The sequence below is a fragment of the Prionailurus viverrinus genome, chromosome X, assembly GCF_022837055.1.
Source record: "Prionailurus viverrinus isolate Anna chromosome X, UM_Priviv_1.0, whole genome shotgun sequence".
Classification (NCBI taxonomy): Eukaryota; Metazoa; Chordata; class Mammalia; order Carnivora; family Felidae; genus Prionailurus; species Prionailurus viverrinus.
Window position 1 is genome coordinate 62,323,559 of NC_062579.1, and position 15,850 is coordinate 62,339,408.

At 38.1% G+C, this 15,850-nt stretch overlaps 1 pseudogene; it reads right to left on the reverse strand.

Annotated features, from left to right (window-relative positions):
• The window catches only part of LOC125156991 (translationally-controlled tumor protein-like), a 29,011-nt pseudogene extending 14,604 nt beyond the window's left edge, over nt 1-14,407 (reverse strand).
• Nucleotides 14,408-15,850: the final 1,443 nt, after the last annotated feature.

Consider the following 15,850-nt stretch of genomic DNA (forward strand, 5'->3'; position numbering starts at 1 on the left):
ACAAATAGATCCTTCTGGATATGGAGCCTAAAGAGGAAAAAAAAATCTTTTTTTATACCTAAAGAGCATTTACCAGTTTACCAAGAGTGTTGATACCATTATTTGTGTTGATTCTTATGACAACTCTGTGAGTTAGACAAGTCATCCTTATTTTCCCTATTTTTAAATGAGGAAACCAAAGCTCATAAATAATTAAAAGATTTGCCTCTACTCATGTGATAAATTTTAGAAGTGAAAATCAAATCCAGGATTCTCATTCTAACCTCAGTGTTCATTTTATTGACCATCACTGCATCAGTTAAAAACCATCAAAATAGGGGTGCCTGGGTGACTCAGTCAGTTAAGTGTCTGACTCTAGATTTCGGCTCAGGTCATGATCTACAGTTCACAAGTTCAAGTCCCGCATTGGGCTCCACACTGACAGAGTGGAGACTGCTTAGGATTCTGTCTCTTCTCCTCTATGCTCCTCCCCACCTCGTGCTCTCTCTTTCTCTCTTACTCTCTCAAAATAAACATTTTTAAAACATCAAAATATCACACTACATATTTAAAAACAAATATAATGGATATTCTTCATTGGAAAATGGTAGGTAAATGAGATATGTAGTGATCAGATTGCAAAATTCCTTCTAAAATTCTTGGACTCCCTTAAAAAATAGAAATATTCAATTCAATAAGTAACTACAGCTCTTCAAGCAATTTGACTTCAAAAAGAACATTTGTCTTCAGCTAATCCTTTCAGTTGCTGCGAATTAAAAATAAAGTAAAAATAAATCGACATACTGTTAAACATATTGTTAAACATAAACATGTAAGCATATTGTTTAAAAGTTTTAAAATGGCTCCATCTATAGGTTAATATATTTGTTTTACAGACTTGTTCTGGAATTCCCATGCAGATATACTGAAAATAAGTGTAACTCATCTTGTTAAGAGAAAGCACAGTACCCATACTACCTGACATGGTATCTGAAAATGAGTACATTCTCTGTAAATGCTTGTTTTGTATATAGATGATAGATAGATAGATAGATAGATACACAGATGGGTAGATGAATGGATGGATAGATAAAAATGTCAGACATTAAGCACTTAGTTCTACACAAGAGTGGGCATACAAGGAGGAGACTCTCCAAAGCAGCAGATTTAGTTGGCATTGTGTTTTAAAATTTTCAGTGGGAATTAAATAAACAGCCTCTATTTCCAAAAGTAATACAGTCAGGTGTGTGCGTGCGTGCTTGTGTGTGTGTGTGTGTGTGTGTGTGTGTGTGTGTAAATAAAGTGGAACAATAATGAATAAATGAAATTCTCATTATTTTTTTTTCAACGTTTATTTATTTTTGGGACAGAGAGAGACAGAGCATGAACGGGGGAGGGGCAGAGAGAGAGGGAGACACAGAATCTGAAACAGGCTCCAGGCTCTGAGCCATCAGCCCAGAGCCCGACGCGGGGCTCGAATTCACGGACCGCGAGATCATGACCTGGCTGAAGTCAGACGCTTAACCGACTGCGCCACCCAGGCGCCCCGAAATTCTCATTATTAAAATCTTCCAAAGAAAAGAAAAAGAGAACAATTCTCATGTCCACATATATTCCTCTAAGAAAGCATTACTACCAGCCTTAACATTGGGCAACAAGCTAAGATTGACTCTAGTGACCTACTCATATATTTTTTAATAATTATTTTGGAAGGCATTTGCTCAAAATCTCATTCACATTTTCTTAGCCACTGTTTAATACTATTTTATTTGTACTGACTTATGGAAATTAAAACTAGATAAAATATAAGCAAATCTTTGGTCAGAGGCATGAAGGTCAAATGACAAAAGGAAATGTCTTATTTCTTGTTTCCTGTTTTATTTCAGATTTTCTCTTGCTAGAAAAAACACAGATCCTTCACACATGCCAAAATTGTTTTCTACAGGTTCAGAAAAGATCTTCAAATAAAACTGATATTGAGGACCCTAATTTTTGTTATAATTGGATTTTAAACCAAAATAACACTGGCAACAGCATGAAAAGGCCAGGAAATAAGGGGTCAAGGGTAAACTTCTAAGTCATTGTATTTTAACCCCTACTTTCCAGCAGTATTATACAAAACTTGTCTTTCTTCAGAGAGGGATATTGTTGGGCTGAATTTTCCTGATATTCAATGCCATCCAATGCAAGACTGAACCATTTTCACTACTCTATATCGTATGCTCCAGTTCTATTGGACTATCTGGATTTCCCAAGGGCACCTATGCCATACTGGATATTATGCCTTTGTTCATGCTACTCTGTTTGCTTAGAACCTTATCATTTCATTTCTACTTGCCCATATTCTGCCAATATTTCAAGGTCCAGCTCAAATGCCAACTCCGTGAACCCATACAGATTCCCACAAAACTGCTTCTAACTCTATCACCTTTCTGTTCACACTCTGCCTTCTATGTTAGATTTCTATGCATTTTCTTTGTTTGTGTTCTTCTTAAAGTTTTCATTTAATTCCAGTTAGTTAACATACAGTGTAATATTATTTTCAGGTATAGAATTTAGTGATTCATCACATACATACAACACCCAGTGCTCATGACAAGAAGTGCCCTCCTTAATAACCATCACCTATAAAAGACAACTACCCCACCCACCTCCCCTCAAGTAACCATAAGTTTGTTCTGTATACTTAAGAGTCTATTTCCTGGTTTGCCTTCATCTTTTATTTTCCCTCTATGTTCATCTGTTTTGCTTCTTAAATTTTATGTATGAGTGAAATCATATGGAATTTGTCTTTCACTGACTGACTTTCTTCACTTAGCATAATGCTTTCTGGCTCCATCCATGTTATGCAAATGGCAAGGTTTCATTCATTTTTTATACCTGAGTAATATTCCATTTATATATACACCACATATTCTTTAACCATTCGTCAGTCAAAGGAAATTTGGGCTCTTTCTACAATTTGGCTGTTGTTGATAATGATGCTATAAACATCAGAGTGCAGGTATCTCTTCAAATCTGTATTTTTGTATTCTTTGGGTAAAAACCTAGCAGTGTAATTGCTGGATCATAGGGTAGTTCTATTTTTAACTTTTTGAGGAACCTCCATACTGTTTTCCAGAGTGTCTGCACCAGTTTGCATACCCACCAACAACTTAAGAGGTTTCCCCTTTCTCCATAGCCTCGCCAACACCCATTGTTTTTTTGTGCTGTTAATTCAAGCAACTTTGAAAGGTGTGATGTGATATCACACTGTAGTTTTGATTTACATTTCCCTGATTATGAATGATGTTGAGCAACTTTTCATGTGTCTGTTAGCCATTTGGATGTTTTCTTTGGAAAAATATCTATTCACGTCTTCTACCCATTTTGTAACTGGATTATTTGTGGGGTTTGGGGGGGTGTTTATTTGTATTGGTTCTTTAAAGATTTTGGATATTTAGTCCTTATCAGATATGTCATTTGCCAATATATTTTCCCATTCCATATATTTCCTTGTAGTTTTCTTCACTGTTTCCTTCACTGTGCAGAAGCTTTTTATCTTGATGAAGTCCCAATAGTTCACTTTTGCTTTTGTTTCCCTTCACTGTCAACATGTCTAGTAAAAAGTTGCTATGGCCAAGGTCCAAGAGGCTCCTGCCTGTGTTCTCCTCCAGGGTTTTGATGATTTCTTGTCTCACATTTAGGTCTTTAATCCATTTTGAATATATTTTGTGGGATGGTGTAATAAAGTGGTCCAGTTTCATTCTTCTTCATGTTGCTATCCCATTTTCCCAACACCTTTTGTTGAGGAGATTGTCTTTTTTCCCATTGGATATTTTTTCCTCCTTTGTCAAAGACTGGTTCACCATTTAGCTGTGGGTCCATTTCTGGGTTTTCTATTTTGTTCCATGGACCTATATGTCTGTTTTTATGCCAGCACCATATTTTCCTGATGACTACAACTTTGTAATATAGCTTTAAGACTGAAATTGTGATTCCTTCAGATTTTCTTTTCTTTTTTTTAAGTTTATGTATGTATATACGTATGTATATATTTTGAGAAACTGTTTGTTTGTTTGGAGAGAAAGAGAGCAGGGGAAGGGCAAAGAGAGAGGGAGAGAGAGAGAGGGAGAATCCCAAGCAGTCTCTATGCTTACAGCACAGAGTCTGACGTAGGGCTGACCTCACTAACCATGAGATCATGACCTGAACCAAAATCAAAATCAAGAGTTGGACACTTAACAAACTAATCCACCCAGGTGCCCTTCTGATTTTTGAAGCAGAGGTAATATACTGGCTAGGTCCTGTAGCTTCAGGGAGCATCCTGGTGTGTGCTGTGTGCACTTTGCTGCTGTGTTTTGGCTGCTCTGTCCTACAGGTCAGTAATCTACAGAGGGTTGCCTTGCCTGCAATAGGTAGTGTTTGGACCTTAGGCAGCGTGTGGTGAGATTTAACTAAGTGTACTCTGGTCTGCATGTTAAATGAGACCTTATGCTATTTCCACCTGAACTGGAGCATTGCAGACTCTATGGTTGGTAGAAATGGTGTGTAGAGGACTCTGTAGTGGCCTTGTGGGGAAGGGGTTCCTTTGCATTCATCCTTAGGCACACTTGTTAGATAAAAGCAGTACCAGCAGAGCAGAGAGGGGCTGTACTTGTTTAACCAGTTTAGGAAGCCAGTGTTGGTGCTGTGCTGTTTTCTGAAGTTGGCTTCTGCTTAGGGGTGGAAGCAGAAAATGATGCCAGCCAGCTCCTCTGTCTCTAGAGAGGGGAGTCCGTGCTTGTTTGTCTCAGGGAAGCACTTCCAGAAGAAGGAATAATTTCCCTTCATGTGATGTATCCTAGGTGTTTTTTAGGTGGCTGTTTTCACATTGTCTGCCTGGGTTGCTTGTGCAGTGCCCTTTGGGGTCTATCCCAACCAAGCCTGCTGACTTTTAAAACTCCAAAAATTAGGGAACTGGTGTGGCAGAGACCTACAGTGGTCTTCTGGGGGAAGGTGTCACTGCACTAGGACTGATGCAAGTTTAACCCAGAAAAGCAGTGGCACCAGAAGCATGGGATTTGAAGCAAAACAGTCTAAACAGCCAGTGTCCAGGTTAGTCACCCTCAGAAATTGTTTCTGCACCTATGCTGAAGGGCACAGGAAGGAAATGGTGCCTGTCAGTTCTTCTCTCTCTGGGTAGGCAATTCGCCCTCTCACAGATATGCTCCATGAAGATGGAACAGTCTCTCCTCTCATGTCTTAGGTGACCCTCTGATTGTGTTATCTTCCCCAGGGCTTCCTGTGTGCCTTCTCTCCAGGAGTAGGGCAGTGCCCTCAGGGCTCTATCCCAGACAAGCCTGAGGACCTCTAAAACTCTCCTCTAAAACTCTAGTCTTTGAGCCCAGCTGGTTGCAAAAATTCACAAAAACTAGCCAATGACTTTGGGGAATTGTTCTCCTTTTGTATTTCCCTGTGCTCTCCACACTCTCTCACCTCTCTCTGGGACCAGGTCTCCCTCCTCTTTGCAGTTTCTTCCCAAACCACATTTTTGCACTTACTTTCATCAATGTGGGCTCTTCTCTCCCTCTAGTTGTGCAGTTATATCAGTCTTCATGTTGATTTCTTGAGTATTCAGAATGATTTGATAGTTATCTAGCTGTGTTCAAGGGAGGAGGCAAACCTAGGGTTCTCCTACTATATCACCATCTTAGCTTCCCTAAAGGTAATAATTCTTTGCATTTTCTATTCAACTTTGCTTGTGTCCTCTGGTTATTGCTCACAATGGGATCTCAGTAAATATTTGTTGAATACTGTTTAATGTTGTATATCTTCTACTAGGTATAGTCAATCATTTATTCATCAATTCTACAAACATTTACTAGAGATACAGCACTGAACATGATAGACAACATCTTTATATTTTTAAAGCTTTCATTCGAGTGGAAAAGACAAAAATAAATAAATATATAATTTAAGCAGTGACAAAGTGATATGAAGAAGCCTGGAAATTCCTTGAGAGCAGGGGATAGTGTCCGATTCATCTTATTTCAATGTAATTTCAATAAATATATATTGTTGATAGTTTTTTTTTTTTTTTTTTTTTTTTTAAATTTTTTTCAACGTTAATTTATTTGTGGGACAGAGAGAGACAGAGCACGAACGGGGGAGGGGCAGAGAGAGGGAGACACAGAATCGGAAACTGGCTCCAGGCTCCGAGCCATCAGCCCAGAGCCTGACGCGGGGCTCGAACTCCCGGACCGCGAGATCATGACCTGGCTGAAGTCGGACGCTTAACCGACTGCGCCACCCAGGCGCCCCTATTGTTGATAGTTTTGAATGGTTTCCAATTTATTTAAAAATTAGTTAATAACAACACCTTACTTTTTATTGAATTTAGCAATCTTAAAGCATTTTTAAAGCTTTTCTTATTTGGTATTAACAGCATACTTGTAGACTAGATATAATTGTTAGTCTTTCCATTTTATAGGCGAAGCGGATAAAGCCCAGGAAACTTCTTTATTCAATGTTAAAGAGTGGTTCCCCCTAGATCATTCATTCATTTAAGAAATATTTATTGATAGCCAACTCTGTAAGAGGATGTAAAGCTAAATAAGGCTTGTTTCTAAGGAGATTATGAAAAAAATGGGGAAAGATGTATTAACTATAACCAAAGGTGATATGAACTCTGTGCACTAAGGAAGCTATCAATATGGCACTCTGTTAGTTCATAGCAGAGAGGGTTTGCTTGTGATTGAGAGGAATCAGATAAAGTTTTAGGAAGTAGTTAAACATTTAATCCAGGTCTGAATTTTCCCTCACTTATAATGGCAGTGGAAATAATCAGAGTTCCCACTGAGAGAAATGGCCATGCTATTTTGTCTCACACATTATACAAGGCATAACTATAAAGCCGTAGGACTGATTTTCTCATGTGGCCCATTATAATAAAATGTGTACCTTTTCCAAATTATTAAATTGAAGGGAGTTCCATTAATTTCACTATACAATCCCAATATTTTATAGCATACTGACACCTCATTTTCAGGTATAGATTAATTCTGCTTAACAAAAGTATTATTCCCAATATGGCTGAATCATATGTTAGGAAGTAAAAGGGAGTACAATGATAACATCTTAGGGTTGTAATATAATCTTCTATATCTTAGCACCTTAAAGAAAAAGATGTAGGGGCCTTGGGGATGCACTGCTATGACACAGACTCTTTGACACCCCTGATAACTTCCTGAGTACGATAAAGTCCCTGTATGCCCAGAGATGACAAATCAATATAATAACATTTAGAATGAGATTTATTTTAAAGTACCAATTAAAATGACTTTGGGAACATATAATGTGACATCTCAAGAAAATGATTTATAATTTAACTATTGATAAAATATTTTTAAACAAGCTGATCATTCTTTATACAATGTTGTAAAAATTGTGATACAATACAAACTTTCTCATCTTAACCATTTTTAAGTGTACAGCTTGGCAAAATGTTAGCTATATTCACATTGTGTAACAGATATCTAGAATATCTACATCTTGCATAATTAAAAGTCTATGCTCATTAAACAAAATCTCCCAATTTCCTGCTTCCTCCAGCCCCTAGAAACCACCGTTATACTTTATGTTTTGATTATTTTTTATGAAAGTCTAATTGACATGAAATCTTATATTAGTTTCAGGAATACAACATAGTGATTTGGCTTTTGTATACATTATGAAATGATCACTGCAATAGGTATAGTTACCATCTGTCACCTTACAAAGTTAATACAATATTATTGATTATATTCACCACGTTAAATATTACATCCATGTGACTTAGTTATTTTATAACTGGAAGTTTGTACATCTTTTTTTAAAGATTTATTTAAGTTTTGTGCAAGTGGGGGAGAGGGGAAAAGGGAGGGATGGAGAGAGAGAGGAAAAGAGAGAGAGAGAATCTTGAGAGAGAGAGAGAATCTTGAGAGAGAGAGAGAGAGAGAGAGAGAGAGAGAGAGAGAGAATCTTAAGTAGGCTCTGTGCTGAGCCAGGGCTTGATCTCATGACCCTAGGATCATAACCTGAACCAAAATCAAGAGTTGGATGCTCAACCAACTGAGCCACCCAGGTACCCCATCAAAGTTTATATATCTTAATCCCCTTCATCCATTTTACATCCCCTATGACACCACTACACTCTAACAATGACCAATCTGTTCTCCACATTTACGAGTCTGTGTTTTGCTTGGCTTTGTGTGTTCATCTGTTTTGTTTTGTTTTGTTTTGTTTTGTTTTGTTTTTAGTTTCATATATAAGTGAAAACATGCAGTATTTATCATTCTTAGTCTGACTTGTTTCACTTAGCATAGGATAGACCTGTAAGGACTATCCATGTTGTTGCAAATGGCAAGACCATTATTTTCTATGAGCAGTTTTCCATTGTATATTATACTGTATTATATACCATATATTATTTAACCATTCATACATCAATGGATACCTGGATGGTTTCTGTGTCTTTGCAAGTGTTAAAAAAAACTGCTACAGTGAACATAGTGGTACATATGTCTTTTAAAATAGGTATTCAGTAGTGGAGTTGCTGGAAACTATGACCTTTCAATTCCATTTTTTTTCTTTTCAAGTTTTTATTCAAATTCTAGTTACTTGACATATAAGGTACCATTGATTTCAGGTGTACAATTTAGTGATTCATCACTTACATATAACATTCACAACACATGCCTTCATCACAAGTGCCTTCCTTAATACGCATGACCTATTTAGCCCATTCTCCACCCACCTCCCTCCATCAAACTTAAGTTTGTTCTCCATAGTTAAGACTCTTATGGCTTGCATCCTTCTCTTTTTTTTTTCCCTAACATTATGCTGATCTGTTTTTTTCTTAAATACCACATATGAGTGAAATCGTGAGGTATTTGTCTTTCTTTTGGTGCAATTGTAAATGGGATTGATTCCTTGATTTCCTTTTCTGCTACTTCATTAATGGCATATAGAAATGCAACTGATTTCTGTACATTGATTTTATATCCTTTGCTTTTGTTGAATTCATGTATCAGTTTTAGCAATTTTTTGATAGTCTTTTGGGTTTTCTATATAAATTTTCATGTTGTCTGTGAACAGTGAAACTTAGAATTCTTATTTGCTGATTTGGATGTTTTTTTTTTTTTTCTGTCCAATTGCTGAGGCTAATACTTCCAGTCCTATATTAAATAACATTGGTGAGAGTGGACATCCCTGTCTTCTTCCTGACCATAGAGGGAAAGTTTCAGTTTTTTCCCATTAAGGAAGATATTAGCTATGGGTCTATCATATATGACCTTTATAATGTTGAAGTATGTTCCTTCTATCCCTGTTTTGTTGAGGGTTTTATCAAGAATGAATGCTGTATTTTGTCAAATGCTTTTTCTCCATCTATTGATAAGATCACATGGTTCTTATCCTTTCTTTTATTAGTGTGGTGTATAATGTTGATTGATTTGAAATATTGAAACGCTCCTGCAGCCCAGGAATAAATGCCACTTGATCGTAGTTAACAATTCTTTTAATGTAGTGTTGGATTCGTTTTGCTAGCATCTTGTTGAGAATGTTTACATTCGTGTTCATCAGGAATATTGGCCTGTTGTTCTCCTTTTTAGTAGGGCCTTTGGTTTTAGAATGAAGTTAATGCTGGACTCATAGAATGTGTTTAATTACTGATTCAATTAATTTACTGGTTATGAGTCTGTTCCAGTTTTCTATTTCCTTCTGTTTCAGTTTTCGTAGTTTGCATGTCCTTAGGAATTTATCCATTCCTTAATTTTTTTTTACTGTTTACTTTTGAGAAACAGAGAAACAAGGTGTAAGCAGGGGAGACAGAGAGAGGGATACACAGTATTCAAAGCAGGCTCGAGGCTCTAAACTGTCAGCACAGAGCCCGATGTGGAGCTCAAACTCATGAACCGCGAGATCATGACCTGAGCTGAAGTTGGATGCTTAACTGAACCACCCAGGCACCCCAGTATTTATCCATTTCTTGCAGATTTCCCCATTTGTTAGCATATAATTTCTCATAATCTTTTTTTAAAAATATTTATTTATTTATTTATTTATTTATTTACTTATTTATTTATTTAGACAGAGTGAGGGAGAGTACACATGAGCAGGAGAGGGACTGATAGGGAGAGAGAGAAAATCCCAAGAAGGCTTCATGCTGTTAGTGCAGAGTCTGATGTGGGGTGGGATCGCATAAACTGTGAGAACTGGTGCTCTGGTTCTCAGGCACACTTGCCCTAGTTCAGAAGCACAGGCAGAACTTAGGGTGCAGGGCTCAATGTAAGTGTCTCAAGCCTCCACGTGGGTGCTATGCTGTCCACTGATGTTCGTTCATCCTGATAGACAGGGGTAAAAATGGGACCAGCCACCTCTCTAGTTCCTGGAGTGGGGAGATCATGCCCACCACTGCTCAGGAATCCCTCAAAAGAATGAACAGTCTCCCCTCTTTTGTCCCAGGCATACCTCTAAATACTGCCTTTACCTTTTCAGTATCTGGACTGTCTGCCCACCTGGTGGTACAGTGCTCCTTTGTTTTATCTCAGGTGTACAGGCTGGATTTCAAAACTCCAAATTTCAAGGATCTGGTGAAGCATAGACCCACCCTGATCCTCTGTGGAAGGGTCACATTCTGAGGTGGCTGGCGCTATTTTGTCCCAGAAGGGCAGGTGCATGAATGCGCAGGGACTTTTAGGTTTATGGCAAAGCATAGCAAAAGCCAGTGTCCAGGTTAGCTGTCTTCAGCAGGTTCCTCTGTTCTTTTGCTAATGAATGGGTCTGTTCAATGTTGCCTGCTGGCTCTTTTGTCCCTGGAGAAGCAGTGCCACTTCTCCCAAATGCACTCCAAGAAGGAGAACTGTCTCTCACAATGCCCCACGGGATTCTCAGACCACACTGTCTGCTCAAGGGCCTTTTCACTCCTTCTCCACAGGAGCACCTCTATGCCCATTAGGCTCCACTTGGTTTTGGGTCAGACTTCTAAAATTTCATACTTAGAGTTTCACTGCTTGTAAAAACTTACGATAATCAGCCCTCTCATTTTTCCCATCAATTGTTTTGGGCAAATGTTTTACTTGTGAATGCCCTGCACCCTGTTCTTCTCTCTCTCTCCTCTCTGCCTGATCAGGCTCCCTCCCCACCATAGCATGGGGGTGTGGGGGGAAGGTAGGGAGGGGTAGGTTTCTTTTCTCCTCCAAATTCCATCACCTCACATCCTACCATCCATGATGTGGCCTTTTTTATCTCTCTAGTTGTGCAGTTTGTTCTCTCAGCCCTCAGATTGATTTCCTAGCTGTTCATAATGACTTGATATTTATTTAACTGTGTTTGAGAAAGGAGTCAAGTATAGCGTTCCCTTACTACACTGCCAGCTTAACTTCCCCCTCCCCCCCCACACACAAGCAGTAATATTTTAAAAAGGAATATTTTTGTCTTAGGAATAGTTTACAGCAGTGGGATTAAAATATTTATTAATCCATTTTGTCAAAAAATGTGGTTTCATTCAGGCTGTGTTGTTTCTTTATAGAGCAAAAGGGTAGCTTTTGCATAATTCTTAAGGGCCGTAGAATTTGTTGGCTTTGACTTAAAGTCACCAGCTGCATTAGCCTGAGTCGTCAGCAGCCTGTTCTTTGAAGCTTTGGAACCAGGCATTGACTTCTCCTCTCTAGCTATGAAAATCCTAAATGGCATCTTCTCTCAATATAAGGCTGTTTAATCTATATTGAAAATCTGTTTTGTTGTTTAGCCACCTTCATTAATTACCTTAGCTAGATCTATTGGATAACTTGCTGAATCTTCTACATCAACACTTGTTGCTTCACTTTGTACTTTTATGTTACAGAGACAGCTTTTTCCTTAAACAACATGAAGCAATCTCTTCTAGCTTCAAACATCATAGAATTGAAGAGAATTAGGTTTATGCTCTGGATTAGGCTTTGGCTTAAGGGAATGTTATGACTGGTTTAATTGTTTATCCATACCACTAAAACTTTTTCCATATTAGCAACAAGGCTGTTTCACTTTCTTTTTTATTTTTTTTATTTTTTATTTTTTCAACGTTTATTTATTTTTGGGACAGAGAGAGACAGAGCATGAACGGGGGAGGGGCAGAGAGAGAGGGAGACACAGAATCAGAAACAGGCTCCAGGCTCTGAGCCATCAGCCCTGAGCCTGACGCGGGGCTCGAACTCACGGAGTGCGAGATCGTGACCTGGCTGAAGTCGGACGCTTAACCGACTGCGCCACCCAGGCGCCCCATCACTTTCTTATCATTTGTGTGTTCACTGGAATAGTGCTCTTAATTTTCTTCAAGTACTTTCCCCTTGCATTCACATCTTGGATAACTGGTGCAAGAGGCCTAGGTTTTTTCCTATCATATCTTTTTACATGCCTTCCTTTCTAAGGTTAATCATTTCTAGCTTTTGGTTTAAAGTGAGATAGGTGTAACTCTTCCTTTCACGTGAACACTTAGAGGCCACTGTATGGTTACTAAATGGCCTAATTTCAATATTGTTGTGTCTCAGAGAATAGGGGGGCCCAACGAGAGGGAGAAAGATCAGGTAATGGTTGGCTGTTGGATCAGTCAGAACGCACATAACATTTATGTTCACAGCCTTGTATGGGCATGGTTTGTGGTGCCCCCAAATAATTATAATATTCACACCAAATATTCATAATCACAGATCACCATAACAAATACAATAATATTGAAAGTTTTGAAATATTATAATTACCAAAATGTGACACAGAAATGCAAAGTGGGTAAATGCTGTTTGAAAAATGATGCTGATAGCCTTGCTTGAAGCAGGATTGCCACAAACCTTTAATTTGTAGAAAATTCAATATCTGTGAAGTGCAATTCAGCCATGTGCAATAAAGCAAGATATGTCTGTAGTTGAAATCAATGACAGGTTGCATCATAGCATAGACATAGGAGAAGTCATACTTAATTCCTTCTGAAAAAGAATTTTTTTTTGTTTTTTTTAACTTGTTCTTAAGAATTTCAGATGTAGAAGGTTTATTTGCCCAGAAATTTAGAGATTTACAAGGGAAGTAAATGACCCTGTTTGATCATTCTTAAGGAAGTTATTAGTTGCACAGATCTCCATATTTCAATAGGATGCCAATTGGAATAAAGAAAAAGATGTGGAAGCTTCTATGCTATAGTTTGACTGTTTTAGCTTGTCTAATGTGCAACTCTGGCTCCCTTAATTGTTTAGAAATCCAAAGCAACACGATTAGTAGCTCTATTTACTTCCGACTGATGATACTGCATCTGAGAAATGATTTCCTTCCAGATGGAACAATCTCAGATATTCTTCTAGAAGAGAGTAACCAGGCTGGCTTTAAGTCTGGTTATGAAGTCAAATGTGGAATTTTTGGAAAGAACCAGGGAGGGATATTTGACACAGGAAAATGCTTGTTATGGATGGTGTGGGTGGAGATTGAGGCAATGTGTATTGCCTTCAAGTAGTTTTAGGGATTCACATACAAAAGCAGAATTGCTCTGTATCACTTAAGAGTGCAAAATGTGGATCAATTGGTAGAAATTACAGGAAGTCAGAATTTAGCACTTTAGAATGCTTAAGGGATGTCACAGTGGAATAGATTGTCTTGTTAAGGAGTGATCTCCCTCTCCCTGGAAGTGTTTAAGTTGAAACTGGAGGACTATAAGCCAGAGATAAATTATTTTTAGTTTAAGCGCATTTTATTTTTAGACAACCTACATGACATTTTTTTCTTAAAAACAATGCCTCCACTCCAATAAAATCAAGGTCAAAATAAATGAAGAGCTCAAGATGACATTAGTCCCATTTTTCTAAGTCTTAGTGCTGTGTGGATGAAGAGCAGTAGGCAGTTAGGACAACAGGTGATACATCCAAAGTAATAGCCAAATTCATTAACATTTTTTTTTAATTTCTAAACTTCCCTGAAAGAAAATCATACATACATGAGGTCACACCATCCTCACTGTAGTCCAGCAGAGCAACCATGACATATGGATTCATGTTTTCACCAATAAAGAACTGGTAGTTTTTGAAATAAGCAAGGATTTTCTTGATTTGTTCTGAAGCCCCTGCCATAAAAGGTTTGACTCTTTCTGGCCTCTACTCTTCAAGTTTGCCTTTGATTAATTTCATGTAATCTTTGATGTACTTCTCGCAGGCTTCCTTTGTGAAGCTGGTTTCCTGCCAGTGATGGATCATGACATTATCAATACAAGTGATTATTGTGCTTTTGGTACTTTTGCACACCAGACCTTCAGTGGAGGCATTTTCACCAGTGAGCAAGCCATCAATGTTACCCTCTGTTCTACTGACCATCTTCTTTTCCACCTCTAGGCACTTCCAGTCTGCAATCTCCAGATCTTGCAGATATCAGAGAACATCTCATTATGGCTTATAAGGTCCTAGAAGATTATCATGATGGCAGCTGGAGAGAGATGGTGGCAATGTCAGCTTAGCAGGAGCCAGGAGTTCTAAGTGAGCTTGGTGAAGCTAGAGTGACAATCATGGGAAGGGAGGAGCAGGTGGAAAAAAATGCCAGTGATATTGGAAAGGATTTCTTTGTTGCCTTAAACAATGATCTGAAACTGTTTAAAGTCTTTTATTCTTTTTTTGAAACTGTTGAAAGTCTTTTTAAGTTTGAGGTTCTACACCAAAATTGACCCAGTGGATTTTGTCTATAAGATTACTATTTTTTGAATAAGGTATCATCATCAACAAGCGTTTTGGAATGACTATTGAATACACAGGGCTGTGTTCATTCTTAAAATTATATGTATGCTTGGGGATCCTGGGTGGCTCAGTAAGTAAGGCATCTGACTTCAGCTCAGGTCATGATATCATGGTTTGTGAATTTGAGCCCTGTATTGGGCTTTCTGCTCTCAGAGCAGGGCCCACTTCGGATCCTCTGTCTCCCTCTCTCTCTGCTCCTTCCCTGCTCATGATCTTACTCTTTCTCTCAGAAATGGATAAAGACATTAAAAAATTATATATATGCCCACCACATTTTTAAAATTACATTCTGGTAAAATACTAAAACCCTTCCAGCCTTTAAAATAGAATGTGTGAAAGTCTACTTTCTAATCATTGTATTTTGTGATTCCATTTTGTTTCTGGCAAGTGTAAAAAAAAACACAAGTACTACTAAATGTGTGAATGGTAATGTCACCCAAATAGTTGCTTAACATGTAGTTTTTTGCTGCAAAAAGTTTGTGACAATAAACGCAAGACTCCTGGGTTCTCTACTGCTCCATAGTTCTCATCTAACTCTTGGACCTTGGGCAAGTCACTCTTATAAACATAAAAGAGGTTTAACAATATTCAGTTCTAAAATATTTCCCTGCTACATTGGGGTCAAAGTGCTATAGAGATTCAAATATGTCTGCACTCCACTACATTAATCACCCTCTTCTCCACTTTGAGATTACTAAGGGAGATATCATATGAGAAACAATGGCAAATGAGAAAGCAAAGTGTGACTGTATTATTACCTGCACTTATAAAAAGTCTAGCACTGAGATTAGTGTAAAACCTGTTGGAGAACAGGCTTAAACTGGAAACTTAATGGGGGTCTCTTCCCTGACCCCAAATCAGTCAGACCAGCTGTATAGTACAGCAAACTGAAAAGATATACTTGAGAGGAGGTGAGCAGGCACTAGTGGGCCATGCATTTGGTTCATGCAAAGAGGATGTAAAATAGCTTCCAAGAGAAATAAAGAGAAATAAAGAGAAATAAAGAGAGACAGAAACATCAAACCTCAATGATATTTTCATTCATAGTTATTTCACTCACTAGCATTAGGTAATCCAATTATTATACTAGAATCTGCTCCATCAGTTAGTTCCACTCCTATTTGTGGATT